The 16,640-nt window shown below is 39.5% G+C and overlaps 1 long non-coding RNA gene across 1 annotated transcript in view; it reads right to left on the bottom strand.

The window, feature by feature from the left end:
* The window catches only part of LOC134548614 (uncharacterized), a 34,088-nt gene that overhangs the window by 15,487 nt on the left and 1,961 nt on the right, over positions 1-16,640 (bottom strand). Inside the window, exon 2 of the long non-coding RNA XR_010079821.1 lies at positions 13,566-13,654. This is a non-coding gene — a long non-coding RNA (uncharacterized LOC134548614). The remainder of the gene's footprint in view (positions 1-13,565; positions 13,655-16,640) is intronic.

Below are 16,640 nucleotides of genomic sequence, written 5' to 3'. Positions count from 1 at the left end.
ATTCTTCGAAGAGTGATTGGGCACTGGAATCATCTGCCCAGGGAGGTGGTGGAGTCACCATCCCTGGACATGCTTAAAGAAAGCCTGGACGTGGCACTCAGAGCCATGGTTTAGTTGATGAGGAGGTGTTAGGTCATAGGTTGGACTAGATGATCATAAAGGTCTTTTCCAACCTAGTTCATCCTGTGATTTTGGGAACCCTTGAATACATCTCTTTGAGCTCAACCCATCAGAGAATGCCGCTCCCAATAAAGCCATTTTTTCATGTAGTTTTGTCTTGTATGAGTGTAGTGAACTCCACTAAATTAGCCAGATATGATGCCTGATATGACCACAGTAAGCTGTCATAATGAAGGCTGGTAGCTCTAGGATTGCCATGGAATTTCTGTGTGCCTCAGTGGAGTAGTGGTCCTGGAGACAAAAAAACCCCCGATGAATGGTTTAAATGGTCAATGACTGCACTGCTAATGATTTGAGGATAAATGTTCATGTCCTAAGACTTAGGACACCATTTCTCATACTGACATTTGTTTCTCAAATGTACAGTGAAGTCCTTAGAGATACAAAGTCAGAGACAGAATTTAAAAATGCCTTGAAATTATTTGCAATTATGAAAAATATTTCAAAAATAGAATAATTTTGTAATCTGCTGCTCCCAAAGTTGGTTCTTCTCTGTTAATCCTATTGCACATCCTTTGGCAGCAGGTGTTAACTGATGCAAATGATTCACTCCTTCATGATCACTGTTAGCCAGGAAGGCTCTCCTGTCACATCAAAATTGTGGAGGAATACCTGATGGATAGCAAGGGTCACTGAACTACTTGTACCTGTTGATCTTAGTAAACACAAGAAGTATAAAGTGCCTGTTTGAAAATCAAGCTCTGATTGACTTGTCTAATGTCAGAGACAGGAAAAAAATGTCCTCCAAGTGCACGGCTCTCTTTCCTTGGGCTAATATGTCTTACACATAGAGAAGGATGTAAAACACGTTCCCTTTTGTATGTGGTAAAGATAACAGAAATACCTTCAGTAATGGAAAGTACAGACTGGGACTTTTTTCATGTTATGCAAAAATGTATATGTACACTGAGAAAACACTGCTTGTTCACAAGAACAGGGGATGCCAGGGGCAAAGAAATAAAAATTCCACTCTCTTTCAGTGCAGTCTGGGACAGCAGCACAAGGCCTGTAGCTCAGGAATATCTGACATTGCTTGAAGAATTACAGATCTCAGAGCATGTTCCTTTCCTCTTTTCTGAAGTGGATCTTTCATCCCATCTGGAGCTTTATGTTTTCTTGGCTACTCAACCCGCCACATTACAGACAGCGAATTTAAAGCTGCTCAGTGGCTGTAACCACAATGGAAATCTACTCCACAGCTGTGACTTTCATGTCAAATTTTAAAAACCCAAACACACCACTTCATCGTTTTTAAGACATACTAATGTAAAAACAGCATATTCAGTAAATTCATAACTTAATTTACATCAAACACTGTAGCTCCTCATGTCCAAGAAAGGCACACCCATTTGTCTCAGCCAGAAATCCAGCCCAAGAAGCTTTCTGTCACTGAAAGTGCAAGTCTGGATGTATCACTGAAACCCAGAGAGTTATTCCAAGTTCACATCAGTAGAACAAAGATCAGAATCTGACCCAAATATTAACTGATTTTTGGAGTCTCTGTGTCTGGCCATCAAGAAACGCCTGCTGGATGCAAACTCTGTAGTCCTCAGGCAGAACACAAGGAGACTAGTGAGGAAACAGACATGGATGGTATTTTCATCCATTTTCAGAACTGTTGAGCAAAGAGTGCCAAGTGTTGCACATGCTAGGCACAGAAAAACGGAACATTGCAAAATCAAATCACTCACTATACCAGATTCTACATCTCAACATAGGAATGGTTTGCAAGAATTAGCTTGCTGTTATATTTAAATCTAGATGTTCTTTTCCCCTTAATCAATCAGCCTGGGGTATTACCCAGGCAGGTAGCAGTGGGGAGTCACCTCTGCTGCCTTGCTGCCCAACTCAGCTAGACAGCCCTGTGGTGTCTGTGCTCTCTTTGGAGCATCTCTTGTCTCAGTAGGTGTCTTCATATCGCACAAGACAACGTGCTGATGCTGAAACTAGCACTGAAAGAATAGAAATAGCCATGAAACACTACTAGGACATAATGGAGATAATCTCCCAGATCCCAGAGCAGCACAGCAGCACTGACACATGAGCTAATGAGGACTTTCACAAACATTTTTCATCTTAGCTCCAACATTGCACTGGCCCAGCAGACCTAACCCTAGACAGGGATAAAGACCCAGCAAAGTAAATTTAAGCATCTCTGTGCCTTTCTCTACTGCATGGTGTAGAGTACCTGAAATATCACAGGGGCTGAGTTCATGTCTCACCATGAGGAATTCTAATTACAGATGAATGTTGGCAAGTGAAATACTGTTAGTGAACCCAGGAAAAGCTTTTTCCTATAAGAAGCCAGCAAGGCAATGCAGTCCAACTATTTGGGTTATTTCCTCTGCCACAAAGTGGCTAAGATCTAAATTTTGTCTAGTTATCCATAACATTTCTCAGCACTGCTAAACAATTATATTAATTATTTTTATGTACAAATTGGGTAGAAAACACCTGAAATACAACATAAAACTTCTTTCAAAACTCATTTGGACTAACACTGACAAGTAATCTGTGAAATTTTACAGAGAAAATAATTCATTTTTTGTGAAGTTATAGGAATAAAAACTTACTAAGAAGCCCATCATTATGAAGAGCTAGACTTCGTTTTCTGCTATTTTACTGGGCAGAGTTCTGAGTTGTGCCCCCTTCCTCCCCGCCTCTAAACTGCATTTCATAGGAAGCAATTAGAAGATAAAATGTGTAGGCTCAGATGTCCAAAGGTTAACCTCCTTCCTAGTTCAGTGCTCCAACCCAGATGCCACAAATCTGTGCACTTCTCTTTACCTCTACTCACCAAGGAGAGCCCAGAGACTTCTGGTTTTAGTACAGCTATGGAAAGTGGAAAACACAGGTTTGAAGACCATGAAGATGAGACCAGATGAGGCTGCACTTTGTGAGATAGTGATCTGGTGATGCTCAAACACCAGGAAGAGACATTAATGCCTTAAGTTTTAGCTTTCATATTTTCCAGTTTCTGTACTGCACTGGTATATAACTCTTCATATGAAGTGTTAGTAAGTTCTCCTCACCGTTTAGTTAGACAAAAAAATTGTTTTCCAGCCTGAGAACCAAGGACACCATCACAGCTTCGGGCCCAAAAAGGAAAAAAATGGTGAATTGAGGAGAGCAATCTGGGAGGATGTGACTTCATAACCTGCAGCTGTAATTGGACAATTAATCCCAATATGTTAATGGACAAAAACTTTAAAAAGTGTGAAAACGTGTGACCCATCATCCATCTTGGGTGTAGCCTCAGCCAGGCTCTTGTACTGCCCAAGGTGTATCCTTTCAAGGCCTTTTTAATTAATACCTACTTTATTCCTTTAACACTGTCTAGCCTCTGTTCTAGGTAGCCCCTCAAAGCATCAACCTGACAACATGACATGGCCCTGCCAGGCCATGACAAGCAATGCCATGAGCATAACACCTTGTTCAGACCAAGGCATGCGCAGGCCACATCTAATGGGTCAGGTTTGTTGCTGGGTCTCAGCAGAGAAAAGTTAAGGCAAGACTGGACCTGAATTAGGAGCCAAGCTGAAGAAATAGGCATGGACACTGATCCCAAAGCCACTGGGGACCAGATAAACAGATCTCTGATGAAAATCAAGGTTATTAGGAGGTTTAAACATTCTCAGTGTTGGCTGGTATTCAGCAGAGGCATAGGTCATGCATTATTTTATCAAAGCTTTTTGTTACGCCCTTGGGTGCACCCTGTGGAATGTGAAGGAGACCCTTGAGTTTATTCTCTGACTGTATTTAGTCTTAGTACCATGGAGAGCAAAAGAGGAGTATCGGAGTTGTGGGCAGTACTCTAAAAAAACCCTGATGATTTCTTTCCAGGTTTCACCTTTGCTCAAAGTGACAATTTGCATGTCCTCAGTCTGGTTCCCTCTGTGTTATCACATCTGCCAGCAAAGCTGGTGACAGTTCCTGCTGGCCACATACACAGCTGACCATATACACAGCTGGCCACATACACAGCTACATGAGCTTTTTGACCATGCAGGCCTCTTCATAGATCTCCCACATACTTTATTTCCAAGCTGCTCCGTCCAATGCCAGCCTATGTATTCAACCAGTAGACTCAGTCAACTTATTTCAGAGGGAAAATACTCTATAATATTAAGAAATTCCAGACTTTTGGAGTCAAAAGATCAGTGGTGAGAGTTGGTAAAAGGCTAAAAAGTGAGCTTGTTTTCTTAAGCAATGAAGATTTAATTTTTTCTAAAGCTGTTGTAAAGAAAAAACATCCCCAACAAATAGTGGCAATGAGGATGTACAATAAGATGGTAACATAGATACAGATTTCATCCATCCAGTCATGTGGCTAGTGGTGGTGTTGGGCCAGAGGCCCACATGACTTTCTTACAGCATGAAAATGAATGTGACAAGAAAGTTGATGTGATTCAGCCTTTGGCCCCAGGATATAGCAGTTCTTGGAAAAAGCACCATGTACTTTTGTTGATCTCTTTGGAATAGCTATGATCCACCTCCAGAGATCTGTAACACAAGGTCAGGCTAAGAACATCCTATTCCCTTCTCCATACTATATAGCATGTGGTTAGAAATGCTTCTTCCAGCACTCATGGATTATCACTCATCCCTCATGTTCTCTACTCCAAACTGTACTGGACAGCTTAAAAACATCTGTGTCCGAGGTCCTCCTTGGTCTATACTCCTTCATCATGAAACTATGCCTTCAGCATCACCTCAGTACAGTGAGAGGAACCTGGAGGTGGCTGGGATCCACACTGAGGAAGGACAGCAGGTGTGGCAGAAGGAAAGCACTCACACCAATAAAACATGCATCCAACCTCCCCAGCTCCAGCAACAAAAAGAACTGATACATCTGGGAAAAGGAAGCTGTCACAGGAATGAGAGTTATCTCCCCATCAGAACAAGAATTTAGCTATTCTTATTCTTATTCTTACTCTTATTCTTACTCTTATTCTTACTCTTATTCTTTATTTTAGGAATGTTATACATCTCAGATTTTAAGATCCCACTCCCATGAGAAAAAACTTTTTAAAGGGTGGTATTTGTTGTGTACTGGTCATTAGACAGCTACAGTACAGGGCCACACCTGAGGTACCCAAGATCTTTTTTAAATTTAAGGTTTACAGTAATGGGCAGTTTATGTTTTGTTGAGAAAGACCTGACCTACTCCATGCCACAAGCATGAATCAGCCTGTCTGTGAGCCAAAAGATACTACTTATGCTTTCTCATGATTTATCACCTTGAATCCCTGTAGGCACAAACCCCCCTGAAAACAACAAAATTATTACAGTTCAAGCCAACAGGAGAAACAAAACCATGAAAACACCAAGCAAGACATTTGAGAATTTTTTTCCCATATTTTCTTATTTTTTTTCTTGGTGGAAATGTGGGGGAATAAATTTGTGTTCTGCTCACAACCTTTACAATCCAACCATTGGGAAGTGGAAAAAGACTAATCCTGTAAAGAAATAGAAATCCTTCCGAAAGGGAAAAAAAAATCACTTGTTTGTCTTACACTGGCCCTGATACCACTTGACAATGGAGAGCTATCAAGACCCACAATAAGAAAGAATCCTTTTCATCCTCAGAAATATCATCAAGAGGCAATCCTCATCAAATAATTTCAAATCAACAATTGTCATGAAGCAATGATTTTATATTACTATTATTATATGATATACAATTGTTTGTCATAAATATTAAAAATTATTGTATATTACTATTAATAATGATAATTATTATAATGATAATAATATCCCTTTTCCCAGGGATCTCCACCCAGGACAGGAAGAGGGATGCCAGTACCCTGACCACAGTTACGCTGTGATTCCAGGGCATCCAGCAGCAGGTGATTTACAGGACAAGTGGATTATACCTGACTTGTGCAGGTGAGCTGCAGCATGCACACGGTGTAGTAGCAGACTTATGGGAGTGCTGGTGGCATTGTCTTCCCTTCCACAGGAGACAGCTCTGCAGCTGAAATTTGGGCACATTTTTAAAGCATGGAAACTGTAGTCAGGTTATCTTTCATTTCCTCCATGCACACAGCCTCAGCAAACCTTTGTATGGATTTTTCTGTAGCTATGATTCAATAGTCATACAATGAAGGTGTAATTCCCCACCAGTGTTCCTGAACACTTTTCACCCTGGAAACCAGAAGCCTACCTTGTCACTGCCATGACCTGGCTGGCAGCTAGTGAGGCCATGGGATCTTATCCTCCCTCCTCAACCCAGGACAGAATCCAGGAACAGAAAGCATTCTGCTCTGACAGCTCTCTCCTGGCTGACCCCTGGCACCGTGAACCTCCTGTTCAGCATCCTGTGGTTGCACAACTTGACCTTCAAATATCTGCTGGGCTTACTCAAGAGGATAACCCTGCCCCACGCACCTCCAGCCTGCTTTCCCACAGCATGCTGAGACACCACCTGCTTTCTACTTTTCAGAGCTGAAAACGAGAAGGCATAAACACCACTTTCAGAAATCCCTACTTATAATAGCCAGCCCTCCTGCAAGATGTTATGGGGCAAAATGCAGAGCAGACTATGAAAAAGTGGGTTCACATGCCTCAAGATAGGTAAGGTATACTTCACAATTGATGTTCTCCACTATTGCTAAAATTCCTAAATATTAAAATACATTCTGTCACAACTGCTGCCTTTACTCATCGTGCATGGCAACTGCATTTTCTTTACTTGTGGGTTCATGCACACAACCACTAAACAAGGAGCAGCAAGCAGATATCTGCTGCTTAGTGCTCTCTTGTCATAAAACTTTCCAAGTTAACAGACACAAAATGCTGTTTCCACAGAACTAATTACAATAGGTCAAAAGAAAACATCCTTGAGCAACTGTAATTTCTAAGGAAATCTCTGTGAAAAAGGAGATTACGCAGCATGACAAATCTGGAAGAACTATCAAAGGTTTCACTCCCACTTGTCGCCAATACTTAAAACTGACTTCCAGCTTCCAAAAATATTAACAATTTACCTCACATCTCCTGGAAGCACATTTCCAAAAAAGAGAAATATATTCCCATCCTTTAGGGAATGGTAAATATTAGGAATTCAACACAATCTTTCATTAGTGCTCATTTCCCCTAATATCAAAGCAATTGTACTATTGTTACAAGGACCTAACAAAGCACTTGCACACACAGAGGGCTTTGATGGGAATAGTCATGTGCTTAAGACAAATGTATCCCTATGTACTATTTACAGATAAGAGCACATCTTTTCAGGCCCATTTCCCTAGTTTGTTGAAAAACAACTTAACACAGCCATATAGAGCAGCAATATCCTAGTTGAGGCTCCTTTAAAAGAGAAAAAGCACCCCACCTATTACATAGGATCAGATTTATAAAGGAAAGTATCCAGTAGCTGCCCACAGAGGAATAGTCCTGACAAAGAGGAAATAGGAGAAATAAAATAAAGAATAAATATGAGACTTTCAAAAGAGTTGTACAACTTGCATAACACAAGTTGAAATCTCATACTGTTGGGAAAATTTCAGCAAGTGTTTTCCTCTATAGGTGTACAAATGGGAGAGGGATACAGCTGACCTCTGACTAAAAACCCAATAAAACTAATGAGGTGATAGAAAGCAGACAGGATATGAAAAAAGTGCTGGTCTGTGGCAGCCTCATTCATTGGGTATGAATGTCTTTGAGGTTTTGAATCACAGTTGTGGAAACAAGCTGCTGGATTTCCTCCCCTAACTCTCCCAGTAATTTTGTTATTTAAGTATAGATGCTCTGGAAGACAGCATCAACAACAAACTGTTGAGTGCCCTTTGTGAGCAGAGGATACCAATGGGAGAGAAACTGTGACTTATGTGACTTATGACTTGGTTGCATGTTTTCATGCAACCAAGGAGGCACAGAAATGAGCCAGGCAAACAATGCTCAGACTGGCTTTTTTTCCGTATCCGGAGCTCACCTACCTTATCTGAACTTTATAGCAAAAGTGAGTCCATTGATGAAACATTTTTAACCTTGTCGATTATAATAGATTAAGGACTCTGTGTTGCAGTGCTCTGTCTGAAGCAGAACAAAATGTTTTCTATGAAAGGGAGGACAAAATTTGGATTAATCTTTATTCCTCAGATACATTGTCCACTCTTTTAAGCACCAAGCTTTTTTTTTTTTTTCCTAAGGGGCACTGTTCTTACAGTGCAAGTACCAGGAAGTTCTGGTCCACTATTATCCTGGTAAGAAAGTCACTCAGACTTTGTAAAGCACAATTTTAAATAGTTTTTTTTAAAAAGTAATAAAGAAAGGAAGTATACTATAGAAGTTTTGAACATTATCTACCTCTCTACATTAATAAATACTCAGTGTAGGCACTTATGACTATTTTGCTATAGGCTAAAAAGTAAGCACAAGCTTGTAACTTAAGTTAGGCAGAATGTATCTTCCAATCTTTTCTTACCACACACAAATTCACATTCTCTTGGATGGTATTGACTTTTCCCATGGCCACATCTTGAAAGACTCTTATCTTCAATACTTAAGGAAGAAGATGTTTTTCCTAGTCCATTCCTCCTCACCTGTGTATGAAAAACTTTTCACATCATTTCAGCATCACTTCTGGCTCTGTCCCACTGTCCTATGGGAGAGGAGGAAGCAGGGAGCCCTTTCCTAGGGAGAAGTAGGGCTGAAGTTCAGATGTAATCACTTCATAAACTATGAATGCAGAGAAGAGAGGCGAGCTTAAAAGTTTGAGAAGCTCAGCTGAACAGGCTTAGGTTGTGGCAGCTCAAGCAAAAGCTGCCTCTTTCTGCCCACATCAGCATCATGCCAAAAGCTTTAGCAGGTGCAGATAGACATATTCCCAGAATCCTCAGTTATTCATTCAAAAATCTGGGGTTTAGCTGAAACCATAAAGCTTTATTGGCTTTGAGATACTTTCAAGTGCTACTACAGGTTGTACAGAGCACTGCACAACATCAGAAAGTCCTCCAGGAAATAAGATAGGACAATTTTAAAAAAAAAATTCACTAATCTCTTCCTGGGTTAATAGCCATCTGTCCCAGCAAATGCTAAGAGCCTCTAGTTGAAGGGTCAAGAAAATGATTAAAAAACCTGCAAGGCTTTCTTTGGAGTCTCTGTCTCCTTCCCCTCATGATGGTGAGCGCATGACCCAAAGAAATACTTTTTTTTCTCTCTCCATTTTTGGTTACCCTTCATTTCCATCAGCTGAGGGAAAGCTCTGAGGACTTTTTTGTCCCACTTTGTAGCCAACAGAATATAATCACAACTTTATTTCTAGGTAGAGCTATTTTAGAGCATTAATCTTCTGAACCCTTTAAGGGGTGTGTAACAGACAGTTTACACACAGCACAGGGCAGATCTATTTTAATTTTCTAAGAAAGAGACTTATTTCTCTATAATTTATCATAATCTGTTACCTGAATGCTGACAAGCAACAAGGCAAGATCTGACATATGGCAGTCTTTTATGTTGTAATATTTGAACATTGTTAAAGAAATTAAAAGGAGGGCAAGAAGGAAACTCTTAAAGGATGGTGTGTTTGGTTCTGCTTTTGAAAACATCCTCTGGCAGCAACATAAGAAAAGTCTGTTCCTGGATCACCACCTTCAGACCCTGACTCATTCATCATAGCTGAAAAAGTCAGAAGGAGGTCAGGAGGAAGGAAGAGACAATCTTCATCAGAGTCAGTTCCAGAAAGACTTCTCATGCCCTATTGCTACGAAATACTTGAAACGGTCAGAAAAAGCCTAAATTGGACTATGGAAAAAAATCTGTGAACAGTCATACAACCAGAAACATGATGTGTTTGCTGTTTTCCTGGTGAATCTAGGGAAACTGTACCTGTAAGATGGTTCGGCTAAGTCCAGTTGACCTGCACTGCTGTGGCACTTGGATGTTGCTGTGTCGTGGGGTCAGAGAGACAGTCAGAAAGCAGACCTGACTTTATCCAGCCTCTGCCAGGCTCCCTGGGATTTGGAAATGGCCTGTGGCTCTGGAGGTAAAACTAAAACAATAAATTCTCTCACTAAAAATAAATACTGAACACATCTCACTGCCCAGTCTGGACACTTGCCATCTGTGCCAATAATAACTGGGAAAGTCTCTACCTGTCAACCAGGCAGCAAATTAGAGATGATAACCTAAGGGAGACACAGAATCACAGAATGGGTCAGGTTGGAAGAGACCACAGGGGGTCATCTGGTCCAACCTCCCTGCTCAAGCAGGGCCATCCTAGAGCACATGGCACAGGATTGTGTCCAGACAGTTCTCCAACATCTCCAGTGAGGGAGACTCCACACCCTCTCTGGACAGTCTGTTCCAGTGCATGGTCACCCACACAGTAAAGACATTCTTCCTCATGTTCAGGTGAAATTTCCTGTGCATTAGTTTCTGCCTGTTGCTTTTTGTCCTGTTACTTGGCATGACCAAGAGCCTGGCTCCATCCTCTTGACATCCTCCCTTCAGATACTTGTGGACATTAAAGAGGTCCCCTCTCAATCTCCTCACTTGCTAATGAAAGGTGTTTTATGGTGGACTACTTTATGGGTATATGACAAATAATCTAGCATGCTAAAAGGAAAGAGACTTGAGACGGGAAAATACACGGAGCTCAGAATTAGATTTTAGAAAAAAAACAACAAAGTCAAAAAAACCCCTGCATGCTGTGACAAATAGCAGAAACCAGACTCTGTGAAAACAGAAGGAATAATAACAACTGATTACACTGCTTGCAGGAACTTGATAATGTCATCATGATGAGAGTAATACGGACAAAGATGACAGCAGAAACACAAGAAAAAAGTGGGAAATCTTTTTTCTCTCAAAAAAAGTCACAGCTGATAGATATATGGATAGATTAGATAGATATAGATATAGATATAGATATAGATATAGATATAGATATAGATATAGATATAGAGATAGAGATAGAGATAGAGATAGAGATAGAGATAGAGATAGAGATAGAGATAGAGATAGAGATAGAGATAGAGATAGATAGATAGAGATAGAGATAGAGATAGAGATAGAGATAGAGATAGAGATAGAGATAGAGATAGAGATAGAGATAGAGATAGAGATAGAGATAGAGATAGAGATAGAGATGATAGAGATAGAGATAGAGATAGAGATAGAGATAGAGATAGAGATGATAGAGATATAGATGATAGAGATAGAGATAGAGAGAGAGAGAGAGAGAGAGAGATAGAGATAGAGATGATAGAGATAGAGATAGAGATAGAGATAGAGATGATAGAGATATAGATGATAGAGATAGAGATAGAGAGAGAGAGAGAGAGAGAGAGATAAAGCATATAGATATAGCATTGAATAATACCAGGTAATGACAAGAGGAAAAGCAAGCACTAAAAGAAGAGTTAAATAAGATAATTTGTCCAGAAATTGCAGCCAAGCAAATGACACCATAGGGTTTGTATTCACCCATGATCACTGTAGGAAATAAATTTATAAAATCTATCAGATAGTATAGACCACAAATTTAAAATATACATATATAGTCATATTTTTTTCCAAAGTGTTTTCCACTGAAGCAATTAATGTTTAAATATTTAATTTTATATATTTTGTTTTCTTTATAGGAAATTTTTTCATGCTTGATGAATCAAACAGGTGACAGGAGATACCCATAAAAATACAGTGATCTTTTTGTGCAGAATATGCTTTAAGGTATACTCTTTCTTTCGACTGTATCTGAGCAGTTAAAAAGTTTCCCTGGAAAATATAATCAATATTCCAGAGTAGATAGGAAAGTATATGTAAACTATGACAGGTATATAAAAATATGACTAAGAGTGTCTGTGCTGCTTTCAGAGGACATGTGCCACTCTGATATCACATCATGTTAAAGAAATAAAAATCTATAAGAATAAATGTATCATGAGTAATGTTGGGCTTGTTGCCCACATTCTGTGGATTGGAAATCATTCCTTGAGAGCAGCATTTCTCAGATGAGGATCTGCAGTGGTGTGCAAGATGTGAGAGTGATGTGACTGCTCAGTGAAATAAATGCATCAAAAGCATACATATTCTAACCGTACAAAAGGGTAAAGTGGAAACTCATATATCTAATAAATTATGGTTAAAAATACATTCTATTTTTCATCTGATTGTGAATTAAAGCCAGTATATTTTACAAGACAGTTGGCAGAATTCTTTCAAACAAAGTTAGGCTGTTTCTCATTAGAAAAAATGTCAATTAACACATCTATATAGTATTTGAATGCCGTGAAGTAGCGAAAAATGGGGCTGTGTGAGGAACACTTAAGATCTAAAATAAAATTTGTGTTGTCTTGAGACTCTTATAAAGAAATAGCAACAGTTTCATTCTGCCTGAGTGCTTGACTGAAGAGGGAACAACTTGAAAGGACCCTAAAACTTGTAAAGAAAACTAAATAAATAATATAAAATAAATACAAAAGCTGTTGAAAGCTCACATTAAGGAGCCAAGATAGGACATGCCCCGTGCCAGAGAAGTGAACACACTTAATGACTTAGAAGGGGTTAAAATACCTCTCCTCATTGTTCTGTAATTATAAAATTGTTATAAAATTGGAGGCTAAATTAACCACTACACATGGTGACGTTTGCACTTTCCACCTGTAATTCAAGGAAACAGCAAAGATAGAGCTATTCCTTCCCAGATGAGGAGGCCTATGCTAACTGGGTCTTGGATGTGATCAGTAAATGTTGGCATGATCAGTAAATGATAGGAAGTACTAAATTTTAGTCCCAAATATTACTGGGGCAATATTAAATCTAGTAGTCAGTTTAATGACACATAAATCGGGATAACAAGTTTTCTCTAGGTATTTCTTTCCCCTCATTTCCTAGATTATTGCAGAGCATTTATTTAAGCCTGTCTTTTTCCATAAGCAGCAAAGGATGGGACATGCATGGGCCATTAGCTGTAAGACTTGGAAATTAAACATTTGGAAGGGCTAATAAGCTCTCAAGCTCTCTAGCTGTGCCCTTAACCCTAGAGCCAGTGCTCTAACAGGAGGGAAACAGATGCTTCTCTTCCTGTTCTCCCTCCAGCTCTCCATGTGGTGATAAGGAGCTTGGATACATTCCCCCACCAAGAGCTGCAAGGTCATCCAAGAGATGAGTGTGGGTGTGAACTATGCTCTGTTCTCCTCTGCTCAGTGTCCAGCAATGACGTGTGCTGTTTGTGCTCTAACTGGAAGGATGCTACAGAGAAGTTGTATCTAGCTCTGGGTCTGATCTCAGCTAAAGGAAGCGACAGAGAGCACACTTTAATTAAAGGTCTGACGTGGTTTGATGGACAGCAGGAATACTCTTCAACATAATGGATGTGAGTGTACAGGACAGAGAAAGAAACTAAACCAAGCAAACCAAACAAAAACAAACAAACCCACCCTTGAAGTGAAGACTGGATAGATGGATAGATCTTTCACTACCAAATGTTTTAAAATCTTGTATTCATCATGCCTTCATTTAATAAAATCTGCAATGTAAAAAGGAAAAGTTAATTAAAAGCAAAGTCAAGTCTCTTCAAAAATGACCAAAATTCACCTATGGCTATGTCTTCATCTATTCTCACCAAATTTCAGAGCAACTAATGAAAAATGACTACCCATGATAGAAAGTCTGAGCAGTGAATGTATCTCAGAGTCTGGCAGGTCCTCAGTTATCTGGAGACATAATGTACCTAGTTAATGCAATGTACTGTTCATTGGAAACAGTGAACACACTTCAAAAATTGGAACCAGCTGTCGCAACTGAGAAGCAGGACAGACTCTGTACTGCTCTGAAAGTATGCAAACACCTGGGAGCCCATATTGTGTTCACATCAGAACTTTCAGTGACCGCCGTGTTTGCAGTATGAGTGTCCATAATGCATCCGTAATCATAGACAGAGTCAACAACACAGGAGGATTATCTTTTAACTAGCCTTCAGTAAAGCATGAAAAGAAACTCTGATCTCTTTGAAACCACTTTTTAAAATAGGAGTGGGAGTAAATACTAACACCTTCCTTTTTTGCCTTCCTACACTGTAATTCATCCAGAGTGAAACAGAACTCAGAACCAAACCTCAAAGGACATTGAAATTATTTCCTTTAGAATACAATGTATCCCAGAGATGGTTTCAAAACATTGCTCTTTGAACTTGAAAAAAAGGTTTCTTAAGCCAATTCTTGGAAACTGATAAACCAGAGAACCCCAGAGCCTACATCTGCTGTCTGTACAAATTAGGAATTACTCAATCACTGAAACTGAGATCATCAGAGCAGCAGAGGTAAAAGGAGGCCTGTGTTGTCCATTCTCCCTCTCTTCTTCCCCAAAATCAAACCTATATCGAGCACAAGGGCATGCATATAAAGCCAAACATACTTCTACATAATGACTTTTCAAGGAAAAATTATGCATTTCCAATTAAATAAATTTTCACTTGTTTCTTTTTCACTCTATGTGCATGATTCTTTTGCTCCTTTTTTGGTATGGCTTACTCATAATTCTGTATTTGCCTAGTAGTATGCAAGTTTGAAAAGCAGCATGCTAAAGCACAGCCAGGTATTTTCAGAGGTGTCCTGTTTTTAAATAATTCCAGCAGATAAAGGTGGTGGAACCACACTTCTTCCTGTAGTGGGAGAAAAGAGATGGTTGGAGTTTTGACAAGAGCCAAAATCTAAAAGAGGGAAGGACATTCCAGGAAATATCGGGGAGAGATGATAATTATGAGAGCCCTCTATTATTGATTGATTTTGAAATACCAAAAAAAAAGATGTGAGACTAGGGAAAACAGACGAGGTCTTTCCCTGGCATTTTCATGGCTGGTCAGGTGATCTGTGCAAGAAGGACTCTCACAATCAGTTCCAACTTACCAACTCTTCCTGAAATCCCTTCATGTACACATAATCACATAGCACAAATCACAGCTGTGTGTGTGGCCCGACTTACAGGACTCCCCTTCCTGCTGTTGGTCAGGCCAATCCACACATTATTTCGCATTAGGCTTATCAAGTTATTATAGTGGTTATTTCAGCTTTTCTCTTCAGTTACTTTCCCTTTTCTCCAAGATTTTCAGGACTTAGAATAACTCCTGCATTTCTGTTTTGCTACATTAACTAATGTTCCATGGCTTCATGCCACTATCCACTGCCTTTAGCTCCACAGAATTTAGGCAAAGCTGTCCATAGAAGGCAGCCAGAATAATAAATCATAAACCACATTACATTTCATATAGTAGAGTTAAATTATTTCACTGCTACCAGGGGCATTATTATTGTTTAAAACAAGAAAAAAAAGCAAGGATGTACAAGTAAAGCCATTTAGTTTCTCTTTAAAATTTTGATATTTACGGAGAACTTATTATTGGGCAACTCACTCATTCACACCTTAAATTCAATTGTCCACAAATTCTTTCCTTTTTATTTGCCTTTGGCTGTTGTGTCCTTGAGACCCATTCAAGCCATTTTTATGATTTCTTTGTTTTTATATTGAGTTTGTCATGGCACACTAAAAATGGGGCTTTTGTGTGATGCACAGAGAGGATGTTCCTCACTCTGTCTAAATCAACAAACTATTGCAGGTCTATATTCAGCTTGTAGCACAAACCCATCCCTTTCCTAGCTATTCCTTCTTCTATCCACCTGGTAGGGCAGCTTGCTGAATAGCTGAGGTGCAGTAGTGGCATTCAGTAGTGAAGAGCATACTATGAAGGGAAAGAATTTGGGAGGATATTGTGATAGGAATCAATGCTCACTGCAAGAGATGAAAATTGCAGAGTTAGGGCTCCTGAGGCATGGGAAGAGAAGGCTGTGAGAGGATAGAAAAAAAAAATAAACCACTACACTACATACAGGGACCTGTCTGTATTTTCAGAGTATTGGAGCAAGTATTAATACTGCTATATAGTGTAATATTGAGAGAAGTAATAATAGATTATATACTTCATGAAGACAAAATTGAAGTATTAGAGTGATTTGAAATCATGTGGTTTCAATTACCGTTCCATACAAATTCATAACAGTTTCCATTAGTAAAGTGTGAGGTGGAAATGCACCACATTGCCAACCTGCCCTTCAAATCCTGTCAGCAGAAAACCCACCCAGCCTTTTGTTTAAACTCAGTGAACTAAATTCACACTCATTCAACTGCTACAGAAACCTTCTGAGTTTTGACAGTATTGGTGTGTCTTTTCTTCATTTCACAGTGTTCCAGCATAATCATATCCTTCATTCAACTGCACTTGCACTGACAGAAAACAGTCAAAAATTATTCAAGGGCACTGTAAGCAGAAAAGTCTGCAGATCGCTTTTAAATTCAACAGAAATCCTTCACGTTGTTTTTGGGTTTGTATGTGGTCAACGTCGTGCATTAAATACATAGTTATTAAATACACATTAAATAAATAAGTGCCATGGATGAAGGTAACTTGCTTTCTTTCTTCAGGCACAGACATCTGCTCCCACTTGCAACAATAACTTGAA

This window comes from Prinia subflava, chromosome 3, assembly GCF_021018805.1.
Source record: "Prinia subflava isolate CZ2003 ecotype Zambia chromosome 3, Cam_Psub_1.2, whole genome shotgun sequence".
Taxonomy (NCBI): Eukaryota; Metazoa; Chordata; class Aves; order Passeriformes; family Cisticolidae; genus Prinia; species Prinia subflava.
This window is presented reverse-complemented; position numbering and strand designations above follow the sequence as displayed.